This window comes from Caretta caretta, chromosome 1 (genome assembly GCF_965140235.1).
Source record: "Caretta caretta isolate rCarCar2 chromosome 1, rCarCar1.hap1, whole genome shotgun sequence".
Lineage (NCBI taxonomy): Eukaryota > Metazoa > Chordata > Testudines > Cheloniidae > Caretta > Caretta caretta.
The window spans coordinates 157,346,676-157,365,790 of NC_134206.1; the positions used below are offsets into that span (position 1 = coordinate 157,346,676).

Below are 19,115 nucleotides of genomic sequence, written 5' to 3' on the forward strand. Positions count from 1 at the left end.
CATGTTTAGTCAAATATATCTGTCTCAGGCATGGGTCCCTATTACCAAAGGGAAAGTCTCACCTGCTTCTAATTTCAAACCCATTCATCACGCATTGTAATGCTGCTCTAGAAAGTCAGATGGAGTGATCAAGGCAATGCAGCCACAGATAACAAGGCCTGTTCGAATTGCCTTAAGGGCAAGCTTCTTTTTCCTTCATTTAAAGAAGTTTAATTATTTTAATTCCATGTTCTGATCAGGCATATGTCTGATGCTGAAATTGTTTGGCTGGATGGAAGAGACACACATACAAATCCCCATCAATGTAGCTCTTAAAGCAGATTCTAAGAAACAGATTCATGTTCACAGGAGAGCGGAAGGGTTGCGTGGTGTGTCTAGTAAAACCACAGTTTGAAAGCCCCAAGGCAGAACACATTGTTACTAAGTGATCCAAATCCATTCTTCTCCTGGTCAAATGCTATTAAATGTTTACCTATGAAATTTATTCCTTTCTATCTCAAAATGCTTTCCCTCATCCCACTCCCATAACTGAGACTCCAAATGCTCTCTCATTTCAATGGCCAGTTGCACTGTGTCAAAGGGATTGTATTAGAACTTGTTTTACCATTATTAATAGTCATAATCCTTTGTTCACGTGGTGGCTGATCCTGTGTCATTTAAGCCAGGGGGAGCGTTAGCACTGATTTCATTGGGTGCACGATCAAACCCTTATACACCATCTTCCATCAGAGGATTTCAAAAGTGCTTTACAAGGATTCTAAGAGTTTAAAGTTCTCCCGATGTGTGTAATAAATGACCTACAACCGTGTGTGTGAAGTTGAACATCATATCTACCATTTGTCCAGCAACAGAGGGAATTTAAATAATAGCCACAAGCTATTGGCTTCTTTATCATTAAACTTCCAAGTGATCCTCCTGTAGAACGCCTCTTCAAATGTGTGTATGCCTTACATCGTGTTTTGAAACTCACCATAAACGATGCTGGAGGAGAGCCTAAGGCTATGTCTACACTACCCTAGAGTTCAGACTATGGAGGCAAGTAGCAGTGCACACCAAAGTGCTGTGCTGTAACTCCCCATGTGGATGCTGCGGGTGCAAACTTAAAGGGCCTTAGTTCACACGAACATAGTCCCCTTTGAAGAGCATGTCAGTGCAAACTCGGGCCCTTTACATTCACACCTTCAGTCTCCACACAGGAGAGTTACAGCATAGCACTTTGGTCTGCACTGCGGGGCTGTGTAGACATGCCCTTAGTCTCCTGATTTAGGCCCCAGACCAGCACCTACTTCTGCTGCAGCAGACCCTTATGTCTGCACAAAGCCCCATTGAACTTCTAACGATGCTGGCTTTGGTGGGACCCAACTGAGAGTATCAATTCAGGACAAATTGCTTAGAGCAGGGCAGTTACAGCCCAAGGCTGGGGTTCCTTTGCACACCAGGGCAAACCAAACCAGCCAAACGGAGAAGACTTCGGTTTTACCCCACTGGCTAACCATAAGGTAACACAAGCAATTCCCTTAGATACTCCAGTTTCCAGCTATGACCACCAGTGCCACTCGTTATGGGGGGCAGATGGTTCTGAAAACCAATACCCCAGTAAAAGGAAAAAGGTTCTCTCAATCCCAAAGGACCAAGCCCCAGACCCAAGTCAATATACAAATCAGTTCTTACCCACAAATCACACTGTTGCGAACCCTTTAGAATCTAAAATCTAAAGATTTATTCATAAAAGGAAAAAGATACAGATGAGAGCTAGAATTGGTTAAACGGAATCAATTACATACAGTAATGGCAAAGTTCTTGGTTCAGGCTTGCACCAGTGATGGAATAAGCTGCAGGTTCAAATCAAGTCTCGAGTACATCCACAGCTGGGATGGGTCATTCAGTCCTTTGTTCAGAGCTTCTGTCTGTAGCAAGGTTCCTCCAAAAGTAAGAAGCAGGATTGAAGACAAAATGGAGGAGTTTTCAGGGCCTTTTATATCCTCTGCCCAGTGGAAGATCACAGCAGCAAGATGGAGTTTGACGTCACATAGGCAAGTCACTTGTCCATGCATGACTCAGTCCTTTACAGGCCAATGACACTGTTTACATGCTAGTTTGAACGTTCCGAGGAAAGCTCAGATGTGGATTGGCATCTCCCAAAGTCCATTGTCAGGTAAGTGTTTCTTGATAAGACTATTCTCAGTAAGTGCCCATTCTCAAGAAGCTGACCAAATGCTTCATTGAGGCTTCTTAGAATCAAAACATATTGAGGTACACGTACATAGCCAATATTCATAACTTCAACTACAGAAATGATACACACATACAGATAGCATAATCATAACCAGCAAATCATAACCTTTCCATAAACACCTTACTGGGACCTCTTTTGTGTAAGATTTGGTGCAACTATAGGACCTTGGTTGCAACAATGATCTATATGGTCACAGTTTAGGTCAGTAACATCACAGAACTCCATTGGTATCTTAAGCTGTGGCTACACTACAGAGCTTACAGCAGCACATTAATTTATTCTGCCTGTAAGGTAGAGAAGTGCTACTACCCCCATTTTACAGATGGAGAACTGAGGCACACTGAGATATTTAGGCTCCTAATGTCTATTGATTTCAAATTAGGAGCCTAAGTACTTCTGTGGAGCTGGGCCAGAGAGACTATGTGTGTTGCCCAATGTCAAAAAGGAAGTCTGCGGCAGAGCAAGAGTTAAACCCAGGCCTCCAAAGTCAAAAGCTAGTGCCCTAACCACTGGCCGATCCTTCCGCTCCATCTAGACTGGCAAGTCTTCTATTTCTAGTGTTTTCTTCACTCACCAGAAACCACAAGTCAACACAGGCTAGCCAATATATTTGTTAAAAACATGTGTTTTGTTATAGGCTACCAACAGAACTATGCTGCCATCTTTGTGTTGTACTAAACATTGTTTAGTAAAAGAAGATTCAGACAGTGGTTTAACAGTAGTGCATGTTTGTTCTCAGTTTTAAAGTCATATTCAGAGTTTAAGGCCAGCAAGGACCATGAGATCATCCAGGCTGACCCCCTGTATTTCTACACTTTGTGCCATTATCTAGGTACCTCTGTACCTAGCCCAGTCACTTGTGTTTGGCTAAAGCATACCTTCCAGAAAGGCATCTAGTCTGGACCTGAAGACATCCAAACATGGAGAATCCACCATTTCCCTTGATAGTTTGTTCCAATGGTTGATCACCATTACACTTAAGAATTTGTGCTTAATTTCTCATTTTAAATGTATCTGGCTTCAGCTTCCAGACATTGGTTCTTGTTCTGCCTTTGTCTGCTAGATTAAAGAGCCCGTGAGAACTCAGTATTCTCTCCCCATGAAGGCACTTGTACACTGTAATCAAGTTCCTCTTGATCTTTTGGATAAGCTCAACAAATTAAGCTCTTTATGTCCCTTACTAAAAGGCTTTGTCTCCAGCCCCCAAATCATTTTTGTGGCTCCCCAATTTTTCTGCTGTCTTTTTAAAATGTGGACACCAGAACTGTATGTAATATTCCAGTATTGGTGTCACCAGTGCCATATACAGAGATAAAATCACCTCCCTCCTCATACTCACAACTCCCCTGTTTATATACCCAAGGATCATATCGCCTTTTTGCCACAGCATCACACTAGGAGCTCATGTTCAGTTAGTTGTCCGCTATGACCCCCAAACCCTTTTCAGTCACTGTTTTCCAGGTTGCAGTCCCCTATTCTATTGGTATGACCTGCATTCCTTGTTACCAGATGTATAACTTTGCATTTGGTTGTGTTATAAGGCATTTTGTGTGACTAGGCCCAGCTTACCAAGCAATCTAGTTTTGTCTGTCAATATCACTGACCACTCCGCCAATCTTTCTCATCTACAAATTTTATCAGAAGTGATTTTACAGTTACTTCCAGATCTACAGGCCAGTCAGCCTCACCTCAGTCCCTGGAAAAATCATGGAGCAGGTCCTCAAGGAATCAATTCTGAAGCACTTAGAGGAGAGGAAAGTGATCAGGAACAGTCAGCATGGATTCACCAAGGCAAGTCATGCCTGACTAATCTAATTGCCTTCTATGACGAGATAACTGGTTCTGTGCATGAAGAGAAAGCAGTGGATGTGTTGTTCCTTGACTTTAGCAAAGCTTTTGACGCGGTCTCCCGCAGTATTCTTGCCAGCAAGTTAAAGAAGTATGGGCTGGATGAATGGACTATAAGGTGGATAGAAAGCTGTCTAGATTGTCGGGCTCAACGGGTAGTGATCAATGGCTCCATGTCTAGTTGGCAGCTGGTATCAAGCGGAGTGCCCCAAGGGTCGGTCCTGGGGCCGGTTTTGTTTAATATCTTCATTAATGATCTGGAGGATGGTGTGGATTGCACCCTCAGCAAGTTTGCAGATGACACTAAACTGGGAGGAGAGGTAGATACGCTGGAGGGTAGGGATAGGATATAGAGGGCCCTAGACAAATTGGAGGATTGGGCCAAAAGAAATCTGATGAGGTTCAATAAGGATAAGTGCAGGGTCCTGCACTTAGGACGGAAGAACCAATGCACCGCTACAGACTAGGGACCGAATGGCTCGGCAGCAGTTCTGCAGAAAAGGACCTAGGGGTTACAGTGGACGAGAAGCTGGATATGAGTCAACAGTGTGCCCTTGTTGCCAAGAAGGCCAATGGCATTTTGGGCTGTATAAGTAGGGGCATTGCCAGCAGATCGAGGGACGTGATCATTCCCCTCTGCAGTAGACTGGTGAGGCCTCATCTGGAGTACTGTGTCCAGTTTTGGGCCCCACACTACAAGAAGGATGTGGAAAAATTGGAAAGAGTCCAGCGGAGGGCAACAAAAATGATTAGGGGACTGGAACACATGAGTTATGAGGAGAGGCTGAGGGAACTGGGGATGTTTAGTCTACGGAAGAGAAGAATGAGGGGGGATTTGATAGCTGCTTTCAACTACCTGAAAGGGGGTTCCAAAGAGGATGGCTCTAGACTGTTCTCAGTGGTAGCAGGTGACAGAACAAGGAGTAATGGTCTCAAGTTGCAGTGGGGGAGGTTTAAGTTGGATATTAGGAAAAACTTTTTCACTAGGAGTGTGGTGAAGCACTGGAATGCGTTACCTAGGGAGGTGATGGAATCTTCTTCCTTAGAAGTTTTTAAGGTCAGGCTTGACAAAGCCCTGGCTGGGATGATTTAATTGGGGATTGGTCCTGCTTTGAGCAGGGAGTTGGACTAGATGACCTCCTGAGGTCCCTTCCAACCCTGATATTCTATGATTCTATGATCATTGATGAAAAGTCTTCACTGTGTTGGGCCTAGTACCAATCCCCACAGAACCCTCCATTCAATGATGACTCCCCATTGACAACTATTTTTTGGGATCTGTCAATTAGCCATTTCTTAATCCATTTAATGTATGCTTCACTGATATTGTATAGTGCCCATTCTTTAACTGGAATGTTGTGCAGCACTAAATCAAACACCTTACAAAAGTCTAAGCATATTACATCTACGCAGTTATTTTTAATCCACCAAACTTGTAATTTCACCAAAAAATGAAATCAGCTTTGCTTGACAAGACCTACTTTCATAAAATCCTGTTGACTGGCATTAGTTATATTCCTATCCTTTAATTCTTTATCAATTGAATCCTCTATCAGCATTTTCATTATTTTGCCCTGGTTCCAAAACATGTCAAAATATGCCACTTTTTAAAATTATAGTAAAAAAAAGGAAGACATCAGGCCAGGAGATCACAGTGTAAATATTTGTACTGTTCCAAAATCTTTATAATAAATATAAAATGTCAGACCAACCACAAGGCAGCTGGAACCTTCTTATCAGGAATCTCATTGTAAACTGGCTTCGCAGGCTGGTTTGATAAAATGCCAGTGAATTTTAGGTCATTTGGTGGTGAAAGTACACACAACATGAATTATTAATGCTGTCTTTTAAAATAATGTATTGTGTGTTTCTTATTTTTAATGTCTGCAGTAGACAGGAGTTTCCCTATAACTTGTAAAAATCATGGCAAGTCATTGAAGATGGCAATATATGCCAGTGTACCCCCAAAGTTTTTCCCTCACAACTTCAATTTTGGTTATTGTTGCTAAACTACCAAATACAGCTGAGCAGAAAACAGAATTTCTTCCCTGTGAAAAAATGAGGGTTTTGGTTTGTTTGTTTGTTTGTTTGTTTGTTTGTTTGTTTGGGGGGGGGGAACTATCCTGATTTGGTATGAAAAGTCTAAAACTCCACCACCATCTCCACCCCTTTTTTCTTTTTTGTAAAGAAAGTAAATCCAGAGAAATTCCCTGTCAGGAGAACTGAAACTTGCCTTCTCCCTGCCTGGTATGCAGGTAGGCTGCCTGACCTGGCTGGCAGGCAGGCGAAGGACCAGTTAAACAGAGAAGCTGGCCAGCCCAGGGAAATAGCTAGTCAGGGATCTAGGGATACTGGGAACCCTGAGAGCCCACAAGTAATCCGTCTGGCAAGTGAGCTGGCCATCAGCCTCCCCAATTAATGTTGAGAGTGGAATTAATAAAATCAGCATGTTCCCACAGAATGTTTTGGTTCTGTTGAATCAACATTTTCAGATGGAAAAACTTCTGTCAGAACATTTTTGACCAGCTTCACACCGCCGGCAAACAAATTTCCCAACTGTATGAACATTCCTTTCACCAATCTATAGCTACGTTTGCACTGTTTGTTATTAAGGTCATGAACCAAGTTAGACAACTGACGCAAATTTAACCCTTATTTTTCTGCCTAATCATCTTCAGTGCTCTTTCAACCAACCCTGCCAGCTCCGATTGAACAAAGAATTACAACTGGAGGAATAACAACACTTAAAGTTGTATGAGCATTTCCATTAGAAACCCCCTATTTATTTTTAATCCCTCTTAACTTTCAGAAACTGTCACCTTTCAGGATGAAGTTCTGCATGCTTAGCTTTTCCCTAAGGGCAATATTAGTTTGTAAAATTTGGAATTAGCAGCCAAGAATAATGGACATGGGGAAAATAAAAACAAACACCTTTCTCCATCGTAAAAAACATGGCTTGCAGAGTTTGTTCTGAACAGCTCTGGCACTGTGTCAGAGTAGCACTCTATCGCTGGGTATTTAAAAGTGAATTTGGTATGAAAAAAAGCCCTTAGGGAAGAGAAGTACTGTTTTATTTCCCAATGAATGCCTGTCTTGAATTGAAAAGGAGTACTTGTGGCACCTTAGGGACTAACCAATTTATTTGAGCATGAGCTTTCGTGAGCTACAGCTCACTTCATCGGCTGGAGTTGCCAGTCTTTGAACAGGTTTCAGAGTGACAGCCGTGTTAGTCTGTATCCGCAAAAAGAAAAGGAGTACTTGTGGCACCTTAGAGACTAACCAATTTATTTGAGCATGAGCTTTCGTGAGCTACAGCTCACTTCATCGGATGCGTACCGTGGAAACTGCAGAAGACATTATATACACACAGAGACCATGAAACAATACCTCCTCCCACCCCACTCTCCTGCTGGTAATAGCTTATCTAAAGTGATCATCAAGTTGGGCCATTTCCAACACAAATCCAGGTTTTCTCACCCTCCGACTCCCCCCCCCAAACTCACTCTCCTGCTGGTAATAGCCCATCCAAAGTGACCACTCTCTTCACAATGTGTATGATAATCAAGGTGGGCCATTTCCTGCATAAATCCAGGTTCTCTCACTCCCTCACCCCCCTCCAAAAACCACACACACAAACTCACTCTCCTGCTGGTAATAGCTTATCCAAAGTGACCACTCTCCCTACAATGTGCATGATAATCAAGGTGGGCCATTTCCAGCACAATAGGATGTGGTGCACACTGCTAGCAGTTTTTACAATTGACGACAAATTGTACCTTATATGCACTTAGGCCTCAGTGAGTTACGCTCCACTCTGCAAGTTCCAAAGCATGTCTGAACTGATTGCTAAATTTTCTCAGAAACTCAAGAAAAGACAAAAGGTATTGTTGTTATTCTCAGCAATTCCACAAATTCAAAGTTCACAGAATTCAACTCCAGCCTAGGGCAGGAGGTCAGAAAGTCCTGAGTTCCAGGCTCATCTTTTCCACTGACTGGTCTTCAATCTGGTGTTTTTCTTAGACCTCCAGTTCCTCAAATCCTGGGATCGGGTAGGACTCTCAGTTTTGATTTTAAAACATTTGCTTGAATGGCAAAACTGCCCATGACCTCTATGCAAACAGGGTCCAACCCCTTCCTATTTCATTTACAGACCTTCTATTTTTCTGAGAAAAGCATTTTTTTGGGTCCCTGCCCTACCATAAAGAACCAGACACATCAACAGAATAGTTTGTAGTTTACTCCCAAGGAAATGCATATTTGCCCTTTTCTTCTGAGATGCCGAGTGTATGCATGTGGTTGGAATACCAGAATGCAGCTGGAGACCATATCTGTGGTCTGAACTTTTACGGAAACAAGATTGTGTTTTCTTTTGTAAGTGAACTGAAATTGGTCCTTTGGGGTTTTCCAAGCTCAGTTTCTAGTTTCCCAGTGTTGGCCCTGTTTTTCACTCAGGTAAAGTCCATGCACCCCTTACAAATAAAGCATTGTCTTGAATGAGTGCCACCAACTTTTGCAGAATCTAAACTTTCATTTATGTTTGCAAACAAACCCAGATAGAGGCTGAGTTTAACCCAGTACACTGCTGTCCTCCTTAGGCTACACAGAAAGCTTCAGTGCCTCTGCTGATGCTCTGAGCTTTGCCAAGCTGTCGCACAGTGAAGGAGTCTGGTCTGCTCTCGCTGCTGCTACTCAGAGCTCTGTGAAGAATGACAAGAATCAGGCCAGTTTCATTCAAGTGCTGTTTGGGAATGTGATGAGCAGCTTCAAAGGCATGTACCAGAGCTCATTAGTGGAGAGGAAAGGATTCCAGAAATGTAAATGGGGGGTGGAGGGGAGAATCGAGTAGTAGAGACCTTCCCAATCACAGCAGCCAGGAGGCTGAGGGAGGGGTGCAGTACTGAGATCCCCAGCACCCATCCACAGACCAGCCAGGCGTCTCTGGAGTAGGAAGAGCACAGTGAGACAATGTGCCTTCCCCATCCAGCAGTCAAAGAGGGTTCTGAGTTGGGGGGAAAAGACAGAGGAGTAAATCCTCAGCTGGTGTAAATTGTCATAATTCCATCCAAGTCAATGGAGCTGTGACGATTTGCTGCTGAGTCTCTGCCTGCCTCAGTATCCAGAAACAGCACCCTGTTAAGAGTACCAGCAATCACTTCTGTCCCAAGAGCTAGGGAGGCCAGTGTTCACTTCCCATTTATGAGAAGGGGCTGGTGAGGGAGTGTAGGAAAGGGGTGTGTGGATGTAGAAGGGGACTCAGACGGGAGGGATCACAAGAGGGATTGATGGGAGACTTTAGAAAAGAGAAGTACCATGCTGCCTAACGCTGGGGATATAAATGAAAGGAGTGAAAGAAAGCATAGAACACACACGTAGAGGGAAAGGAAGCCAGAAGGGGTGACAGAAGAGAGGAAACAGACACTGAAGACACAAACAGAAAGAGATGCACAATGATCTATTCAAGGGAAGAGAGAAGGGGGAAATAAAAGCAAAGCCAGGAATGGTGAGAAGATCTCACACAATTAGTAATACATATTTTTTTTAAAAAAGCATTGGCCATAAAATTGCTTGCTTACTGTACTAAATTATAAAATACTGACAAACAATACGCGGCTGCTCCATTCCTTTCAGTTGCAATAGTGTAGCTTGCAGAGGCCATGGCAGCACAGCTAGTAGGTGCAGGTACAATTTCTTTAAGCCCTAATCTAGGATTTTTCATCAGTCTGTGTTGAAGCCTGTACCCCACCAGGGAGGTACTTGGCTGGGAACCGCCTTTATGAAAGCAAGACTTTCCTCCCTTCCCTTCTCTGAGCATCCCTGGCAGCACCGCACCCTGTACCGTCAGGCCCATGTTTTCAAAAGTGGTCTCTGATTTTGCATACCCAATTTAAGACATTTGAGGTACTCATTTACACATTACTGGGCACTCACAGGTCCCATCAATTTCCCAGTCGGGCGTGCTCAGCATCTCTGAACACCAGGCCTCTTGGTGTTGAAAGCTGGGCAGCTGAAAGCTGAAGCATCCCAAATTAGGTCCCTTTTGAAAGTTTGGGCCTTATGGAGCTAGAATGTTCCCTGCTTGTTTTGCCAATATCTTTCCCACGTAATAGCTGAAATACTACTCTTGAGTTTTTGCTATTTTCCCTTACGCCTTTAGGTCAATAGGCCTTAGCCATGTGGATGGGGGTTCCCTCCCAATCAAGTCCCATTGCCAAGTTTCAGCAGTAATTTTCTATTGAGGAAAATGTTCCTGTTGACCATTGCCTCCCTATTTGTGTTGTGTGACGAAGCTTGCCCTGACTGCCTATACATTGACCTGCATAACAATGGACTTTGTTACTATACAGGTGTGTGATGGTTGCCATCTTCTTGTTGTTTTACACTCTCTAAACCTTTCCCCCTCCTTCTTCTTCTTCTAGTTCAATGGAAAGTGCAACTTGTGCCATCACGGAGGTGAAAGGGGTGAATTGCAATTGGTCATAGTCCCAATATGCTAGAGCAACCTAAGGCTGCGGTGAAAGCTGGGTTCTGATGCAGACAAGTTGGCAGCTATATTAAGTGGAGAAGTGCACATAGTGGTCAACATGCTGAGATAAATAACCTCTCTATCCTTATCCAGACTGAGGCAGAACTAGCTTTAGCAAAAGCAAACCATTTCAGAGAAGTTAAGTATGGCAAGCCAAGTGGTAGACCTATAGATCTGGTAAGGTCATTCCCTCACACAGCCTTATGAAGTAGGATTGTTTCTTTCCCCATATAAAGAACCTGATTGTTTTGGCTCACCTATCTGTAAGTCTTAAAAGGGAGGGGGAGAAAGAGGTGGAATCTATAATAATCCCATGTTCTTTTTAGCAATTTTCACCCTACTCAGCAGTCACAAAGGTACAGTCATATTTCTAGCTCTTTATTGGTCATAGTGTGTAATCAAAATTCTAATGAGTTCAGCTGGAAAGCTCTGGCCACATGTTTGATAGAGTGGTTTTCCCAACATATATAAAAGCTACACACTGATTCTGAGGTCACTCTGGTCTTTGGACTGTATCCTTTAAGGACTGGATCTTCTGCCATCCGGGCACTCCCACTAACTCCAAAGGAAGTGTGAGGTGGGAAAGTCTTTGCAGAAGGTTTCTGGGGAGGGCTGCCTTATTTCGTCCTCCACGGTAGGACACTTTACCGTGCCAAGCCAGTAGCAAGTAGTCTAGAATCATTGCAGCACAAAGCATGGCAGTGAATGGTCCTGGGTTTTGGTTGCATTCAAGCAACATTCAGTCTTTGGGGAAGAGATGGACAGCCCTCTGTGGAGATAGAGGTGGTTAGGGACTATTTAGAAAAGCTGGACGTGCACAAGTCCATGGGGCCGGACGAGTTGCATCCGAGAGTGCTGAAGGAACTGGCGGCTGTGATTGCAGAGCCATTGGCCATTATCTTTGAAAACTCGTGGCGAACCGGGGAAGTCCCGGATGACTGGAAAAAGGCTAATGTAGTGCCAATCTTTAAAAAAGGGAAGAAGGAGGATCCTGGGAACTTCAGGCCAGTCAGCCTCACTTCAGTCCCTGGAAAAATCATGGAGCAGGTCCTCAAAGAATCAATCCTGAAGCACTTGCATGAGAGGAAAGTGATCAGGAACAGCCAGCATGGATTCACCAAGGGAAGGTCATGCCTGACTAATCTAATCGCCTTCTATGATGAGATTACTGGTTCTGTGGATGAAGGGAAAGCAGTGGATGTATTGTTTCTTGACTTTAGCAAAGCTTTTGACATGGTCTCCCACAATATTCTTGTCAGCAAGTTAAGGAAGTATGGGCTGGATGAATGCACTACAAGGTGGGTAGAAAGCTGGCTAGATTGTCGGGCTCAACGGGTAGTTATCAATGGCTCCATGTCTAGTTGGCAGCCGGTATCAAGTGGAGTGCCCCAAGGGTCGGTCCTGGGGCCAGTTTTGTTCAATATCTTCATAAATGATCTGGAGGATGGTGTGGATTGCACTCTCAGCAAATTTGCGGATGATACTAAACTGGGAGGAGTGGTAGATACGCTGGAGGGGAGGGATAGGATACAGAAGGACCTAGACAAATTGGAGGATTGGGCCAAAAGAAATCTGATGAGGTTCAATAAGGATAAGTGCAGGGTCCTGCACTTAGGACGGAAGAACCCAATGCACAGCTACAGACTAGGGACTGAATGACTAGGCAGCAGTTCTGCGGAAAAGGACCTAGGGGTGACAGTGGACGAGAAGCTGGATATGAGTCAGCAGTGTGCCCTTGTTGCCAAGAAAGCCAATGGCATTTTGGGATGTATAAGTAGGGGCATAGCGAGCAGATCGAGGGACGTGATCGTTCCCCTCTATTCGACATTGGTGAGGCCTCATCTGGAGTACTGTGTCCAGTTTTGGGCCCCACACTTCAAGAAGGATGTGGATAAATTGGAGAGAGTCCAGCGAAGGGCAACAAAAATGATTAGGGGTCTGGAACACATGAGTTATGAGGAGAGGCTGAGGGAGCTGGGATTGTTTAGCCTGCAGAAGAGAAAAATGAGGGGGGATTTGATAGCTGCTTTCAACTACCTGAAAGGGGGTTCCAAAGAGGATGGCTCTAGACTGTTCTCAATGGTATCAGATGACAGAACGAGGAGTAATGGTCTCAAGCTGCAGTGGGGGAGGTTTAGATTGGATATTAGGAAAAACTTTTTCACTAAGAGGGTGGTGAAACACTGGAATGTGTTACCTAGGGAGGTGGTAGAATCTCCTTCCTTAGAGGTTTTTAAGGTCAGGCTTGACAAAGCCCTGGCTGGGATGATTTAACTGGGAATTGGTCCTGCTTCGAGCAGGGGGTTGGACTAGATGACCTTCTGGGGTCCCTTCCAACCCTTATATTCTATGATTCTATGATTTATCTTTCTGTGTTAGCCTCAGGAGAGTGATATCATTCATGGTCACCTGGTTGAAACAGGGGAATTTTTGTAAGGGAACAGTAAAAGGACCCTGTTCATGCCTGGCTGTTTGTGCTTGGCTAAAAGGGATCATCCCTGAGAATAGCCACGCGATGGAGGGAGGGGTGAAGGGATCATCCCTGAGAATAACCACCCGGTGGAGTGAGGGGAGGGGTGTGCTGCACATCTGTAGAACTGATCGCTTAAATTGTTTTTAATTGTTCACTTTATTAATATAACTTCATAAGTAAAGTTTTATGAATGAAACTACATTAATTCATAAAACCAGGTACCCCAATAACTGGCTAATTGAGTTTCACTTTCAATCCAATTGCGGCTTAAATCGCTGAAACTTACACTGTTTCAACATTGTAAGTTCTGTTCACTGTTTGCCATTCCCTACACTTGTCCATATTGTAACTCAAAATCCATTTTTACTTGTCCCAAACTCCATTTTAAAATGCTCACTTCATTTTGTAAAAGCTTGCTGCAACCTTCATTTTTGCAAAACCCTGCTGTAATCTTATTAGTTTAGTTTAGATGTGTGAATGAGGAATGGATGGATGATGGAATCAACCTCCAGCCCCAGCCTGGAGGTGGGAAAGGGGGAGACAATAGAAGCCACCACCCAAGGCACTGAGCCACATGGGAAGGCCTAAGAAAGCTCAAACTCAGGGATAAGAAAAGGTTTTTTCCCTTGGAATGACTGAAAATGTAGGGGTTGGGGCATTGATTGGTGGAGCTGTTTTTGTCAGAAGCAGAAAGGAACCAGAAAGTGAGCAGACAATGAGAGAGAGAGTGTGTGAATGTGGCTTCGAGAGGAAGCCAAGAGAGTTTCTTTTGGGCAGAGTACTGGCCAGAAAGGCAGGCTTGGAAATGATGACAAAGAAATTGCCTCTTATTTGTTTTCATGAAACAAGACATCGTACATGCTTTGTAAATAAACAGAACTGCCCCAGAGAAATTCCTTCAGCATCAGTTTCTCCTCCGAACAGATATCACAGACAAGGTCCTGTATATTAGCTAAAACACTCAAGCAAAGGGGCAGTAATTCTTTCAGAAATGTTAAAAGTAGTTCATTAATGTTTTCATGCAGTGTATTCATGGGGAAAAGTGCTTCCTATCGGTCAGATGGTAGATTTAACAAAATGGGGTCTGATTTTATTGTAAGAGAGCATGGGTACAGCAGAACATCAGAGTTACAAACTGACGGGTCAACCATACACTTCATGTGGAACCAGAAGTACACAATCAGGCAGCAGCAGAGACCAAAAATAAAAGGCAAACACAGTACAGTACTGTGTTAAACAAACTACTAAAAATATAAAGGGAAAGCTTAAAAAAAAAAAAAAAAGATTTGACCAGGTAAGAAAACTGTTTCTGTGCTTGTTTTATTTAAATTAAGATGGTTAAAAGCAGCATTTTTCTCTGCATAGTAAAGTTGCAAAGCTGCATTAAGTCAATGTTCAGTTGTAAACCTTTGAAAGAACCACTATAACGTTTTGTTCAGAGTTACAAACACCCTCCATTCCCGAGGTGTTCAGAACTCTAAGGTTCTACTGTATTCTAATTCTGAAAAGGACTGAGATACCTGAACATTACATGGCAATTGGCAGTTTAAGAAAGTCATTGGGACACATTATTAAATACCTCCCAGTAATAGCTTGTTCCGCTCTTATCCTCATCCATTCGCTTTGTTCCACTGCCTCACTCCAACTCCCATATTTAAAAGATAATACTGCTAAAAGACCAAAAAAGGCCTGTGCAATAACTAGCCTTTGCAGTTTATAGCTAACCCATGTTTTAAAAATCCTCTAAATATTTTCACATAAATCACTGTAGGATTTTGGATCAGTACGTATGCTCTGTGACATTTACAGCATAATGTTTAGCCAAACAGGAAGGTGATAAGATGGAAGATCAAATGTTGCTGAGCATTTATTATTAGGTGGTACTTCACCACTAACTTCCAGTGAAGCAAGCTGTAGTTAGTGTGATTATTCCTTTCATTCCACAAGACCCACTATGCTACGTATCTTAGAGACTAACCAATTTATTTGAGCATAAGCTTTCCTGAGCTACAGCTCACGAAAGCTTATGCTCAAATAAATTAGTTAGTCTCTAAAGTGCCACAAGTACTCCTGTTCTTTTTGCGAATAGAGACTAACACGGCTGTTACTCTGAAACCTATGCTACATATGTGAGTCATTCCCGCAAACATCATGACTTGTATCAGCACTTCCTCATTTAACGCAGGGAGTTGGTTGCAGTACTGCATTCAATTTTCAGCCCTCTTAAGCAAAGTATCAAGAAATTCCAGAGACACGTAAGTTGGTTCTTTTCAATATGAGGGGGGGAAAAACTATCGGTGCTGCATGCGAGACAGGAGCTTAGATTGATCTTTTTACACTGGCTTCAGGAGTGGTGTGTGTCTAGAAAACAGGGAGTGAGAAGTGAAAGTTGTTTCTGTTGTAGGTGGCAATGTGCTGGGGGAGATTAAAAAAACCCCAACATTACAATTTCCAATGTCTTGTAAATGCCATTTGCTTTAGTTTTGAATTGGGGGCTGGAGGGAGTGTGAAAAGTGACTGCTTAAAAACTAATTGTAGAAGAGGAAAACAAATCAAGCCACTAAAAGCATACCGGTGAGAACAAAGGTAGCTCTCATCTGAAGCTAAACGTTATCTACACTATTTGCTCAATTAACTAAATGGCATGCACTTTGTACCCACTTTTCTTGAGCATTGTATTGAATGAGATTTTGGCATCAACTTTGCTGCAAATGTGAAGCTTATATTAGTTTGCAGAAAGTGAATGCTGGACTCAAACGTGAATACTCACACTGAACACTTGATGCTGCACGTTATTTAGCCAGTCTGGGAAGAGAAACTGTAACAAACCAATCTATTAGTCACATCACTAAACACACTTTAAAGGTTCAGATGCAGAGTGTTCCTAATGATCTGCTTGTGTCCAATTCACAGAGTAAGAGTCAACTGCTGAAATTATCCAGCAAATATTGAAAAACAAATAAATCCAAGAAAATCTCAAGCTGCTGACAGACAACTGACTTGCTGAATTATTATTTATTGTTGCTATTGCAGTAACATCTAAGGACCCCAATGAGAGGTTAGGGTCCCATTATACTAAGCAAGTAATAAAGATGGCCTGTGCCCAAAATAGCTCAGGTGCAGTTGCATAAACTATGTAAGTCACAGAGATCAAAGTAGTCAGCGGTGTTTGTTATTTTAGCTAGTGTGAGTGATTTGTACACATCACGACAAAGGCAGGCTTTAGGAGTTATGTAAGACGATAAGTTGTTGGCATTGTGAATTTTCATGGGAGTTTGTATTCAGTACAGTACTTGCAAAAAGAAAAGGAGTACTTGTGGCACCTTAGAGACTAACCAATTTATTTGAGCATTAGCTTTCGTGAGCTACAGTTCACTTCGTCGGATGCATACTTTGGAAAGTGTAGAAGACCTTTTTATACACACAAAGCATGAAAAAATACCTCCCCCCACCCCAATCTCCTGCTGGTAATAGCTTATCTAAAGTGATCACTCTCCTTACAATGTGTATGATAATCAAGTTGGGCCATTTCCAGCACAAAGCCAGGTTTTCTCTCCCCCCCCCCTCCCCACACACACAAACCCACTCTCCTGTTGGTAATAGCTTATCTATTAGCTTATCTATCTAAACCCCTCCAACACATTATTAAGGATCTACAACCTATCCTGAAGGATGACCCAACACTCTCACAAATCTTGGGAGACAGGCCAGTCCTTGCCTACAGACAGCCCCCCAACCTGAAGCAAATACTCACCAGCAACCACATACCACACAACAGAACCACTAACCCAGGAACCTATCCTTGCAACAAAGCCCGTTGCCAACTGTGCCCATATATCTATTCAGAGGACACCATCACAGGGCCTAATAACATCAGCCACACTATACATCTGATGAAGTGAGCTGTAGCTCACGAAAGCTCATGCTCAAATAAATTGGTTAGTCTCTAAGGTGCCACAAGTACTCCTTTTCTTTTATCAGAGGCTCGTTCACCTGCACATCTACCAATGTGATATATGCCATCATGTGCCAGCAATGCCCCTCTGCCATGTACTTTGGTCAAACTGGACAGTCTCTACGTAAAAGAATAAATGGACACAAATCAGATGTCAAGAATTATAACATTCATAAACCAGTCGGAGAACACTTCAATCTCTCTGGTCACGCGATTACAGACACGAAAGTTGCGATATTACAACAAAAAAACTTCAAATCCAGACTCCAGCGAGAGACTGCTGAATTGGAATTCATTTGCAAATTGGATACAATTGTGAAAGTACAGTGAAACCACATTTAGGTCATAGCATCATAGAATATCAGGGTTGGAAGGGACGTCAGGTCATCTAGTCCAACCCCCTGCTCAAGGTCTGGTCTACACTTGGGAGGGGGGGATAGCGATCTAAGTTACGCAACTTCGGCTACATGAATAACGTAGCTGAAGTCAACATACTTCGATCTGCTTACTGCAGTGTCTTCACTGCGATAAGTCGATGGCTGACACTCCCCCGTCGACTCCGTCTGCGCGTCACCCTGGTGGAGTACCAGAGTTGACAGGAGGGTGCTAAGTGGTCGATTTATCGCGTCTAGACTAGATGTGATAAATCAACCCCCGCTGGATCGATCGCTGCCCGTCAATCCAGCTGGTAATATAGACAAGCCCTAACATACATCTCAGTCAGTCTGAAACCCAAAGGTCTGCTGCAATTTGCAGTCTGCCTCTTAGCCCCAGTCTACACTACAAATTTATGTTGGTATAACTATGCCGCTCCAGGGTGCTGGAAAATCCACACCTCTGAGCGACGGGGTTACACTGACTGAATTCCCTGGGCAGACAGCGCTATGTTGATGGGACGGCTTCTCCCACTGACATAGCTACCGCCTCTTGGGAAGGTGGAGTACCTACGCCGATGGGAGAAGCTCTAGGTAGCATCTTCACTAAGTGCTACAGATGGTGCAGCTGCACTGCTGCAGCGCAGTAAGTGTGGACAAGCTCTTAGTAATATAGTGTATGCAACACAAAAATGCAGGGACTGTTGAAGCTGATCCTCCTCAGGAAGCCAAAGAATATTTTCAAGATGTAACAGTTGCCTTTTCCACCTAACATTAGGTCATCTAAATGTTTTCAAAATTCAATCAGTCACTTGCAAAGATTCTCCCATCGGTTAGTGATGTTCTAATAGAACATTTCTCAAGTGGATAGTCCTCACCCGGCAATGCAAAGTGTTCCTTCAGTCCTGTGAAAAGTCAAATGCCTTTGCTGAGCTTTCCTCTGATGGCATGAGTGTGCCCCTCTTCAAGGGAGGCCACCCCGAGAAAACTAAGTAACATTCTATTCTTTAAGAGCAGGCCAGCTGGCTCCCACTCTCTCTGTGCTACGTTCACTTCATTTATAGTTGATTTTAAGTCAACAAAAACAAAGCCTTTTAAAAAAAAGATTGTGAAAACTAAAATAAGTTTTATTAGTCACCTCTGAACCTCACTGCGTAACATCCTGCTCTGGTTCCCTCCCCTTCCCTCTTTCGTTGCAGAAATCATACCCAATGTAAGTCGGCTCTAATGACCTGCACAAACTCTCACCAGAAGTAACATTGCTTCTGCACTTGTTTTTTTCCTCCTTAAATATTTGCTCTCCTCTTTTGCTCCATTACCATCTGCCCCTCTCCCTGTTTGATTCCCAGCCCCACATCTGCTTTAGTCCCTAAGGGCTTGGCTACGCTTGCAAGTTAGAGCGCATTAAATCAGCCCTGGGCACCCTAACTCCCGACCCGTCCACACTGGCAAGGCACTTAGAGTGCCTGGGCTCTGCAATTGGAGAGCCCCTGGTACTCCACCTCCACGAGAAGCATAGAGCTTGGTGCGCCCCGGCTGAAATGCCCGGGTGTCAGTGTGGACAACGTGTTGCATTACTGCGCTCTGATTGGCCTCTGGAAATGTCCCATAATCCCCTGAAGTCAAGTGGCCACCCTTGTCATTGTTTTGAACTCGGCTGCCGGCATGCAGATATCCCCTTTCAAAGCTCTGTTTCTGACAGCCAG

General features: G+C 43.5%; 1 protein-coding gene across 2 annotated transcripts in view; it reads left to right on the top strand.

The window, feature by feature from the left end:
- Positions 1 to 15,233: 15,233 nt before the first annotated feature.
- Positions 15,234 to 19,115, top strand: part of LOC125643000 (uncharacterized) — a 39,802-nt gene continuing 35,920 nt past the window's right edge. For both annotated transcript variants that reach the window (XM_048865045.2, XM_048865058.2), the window contains exon 1: positions 15,234 to 15,335. The gene's annotated coding sequence lies outside the window, so the exon portion shown is untranslated. The remainder of the gene's footprint in view (positions 15,336 to 19,115) is intronic.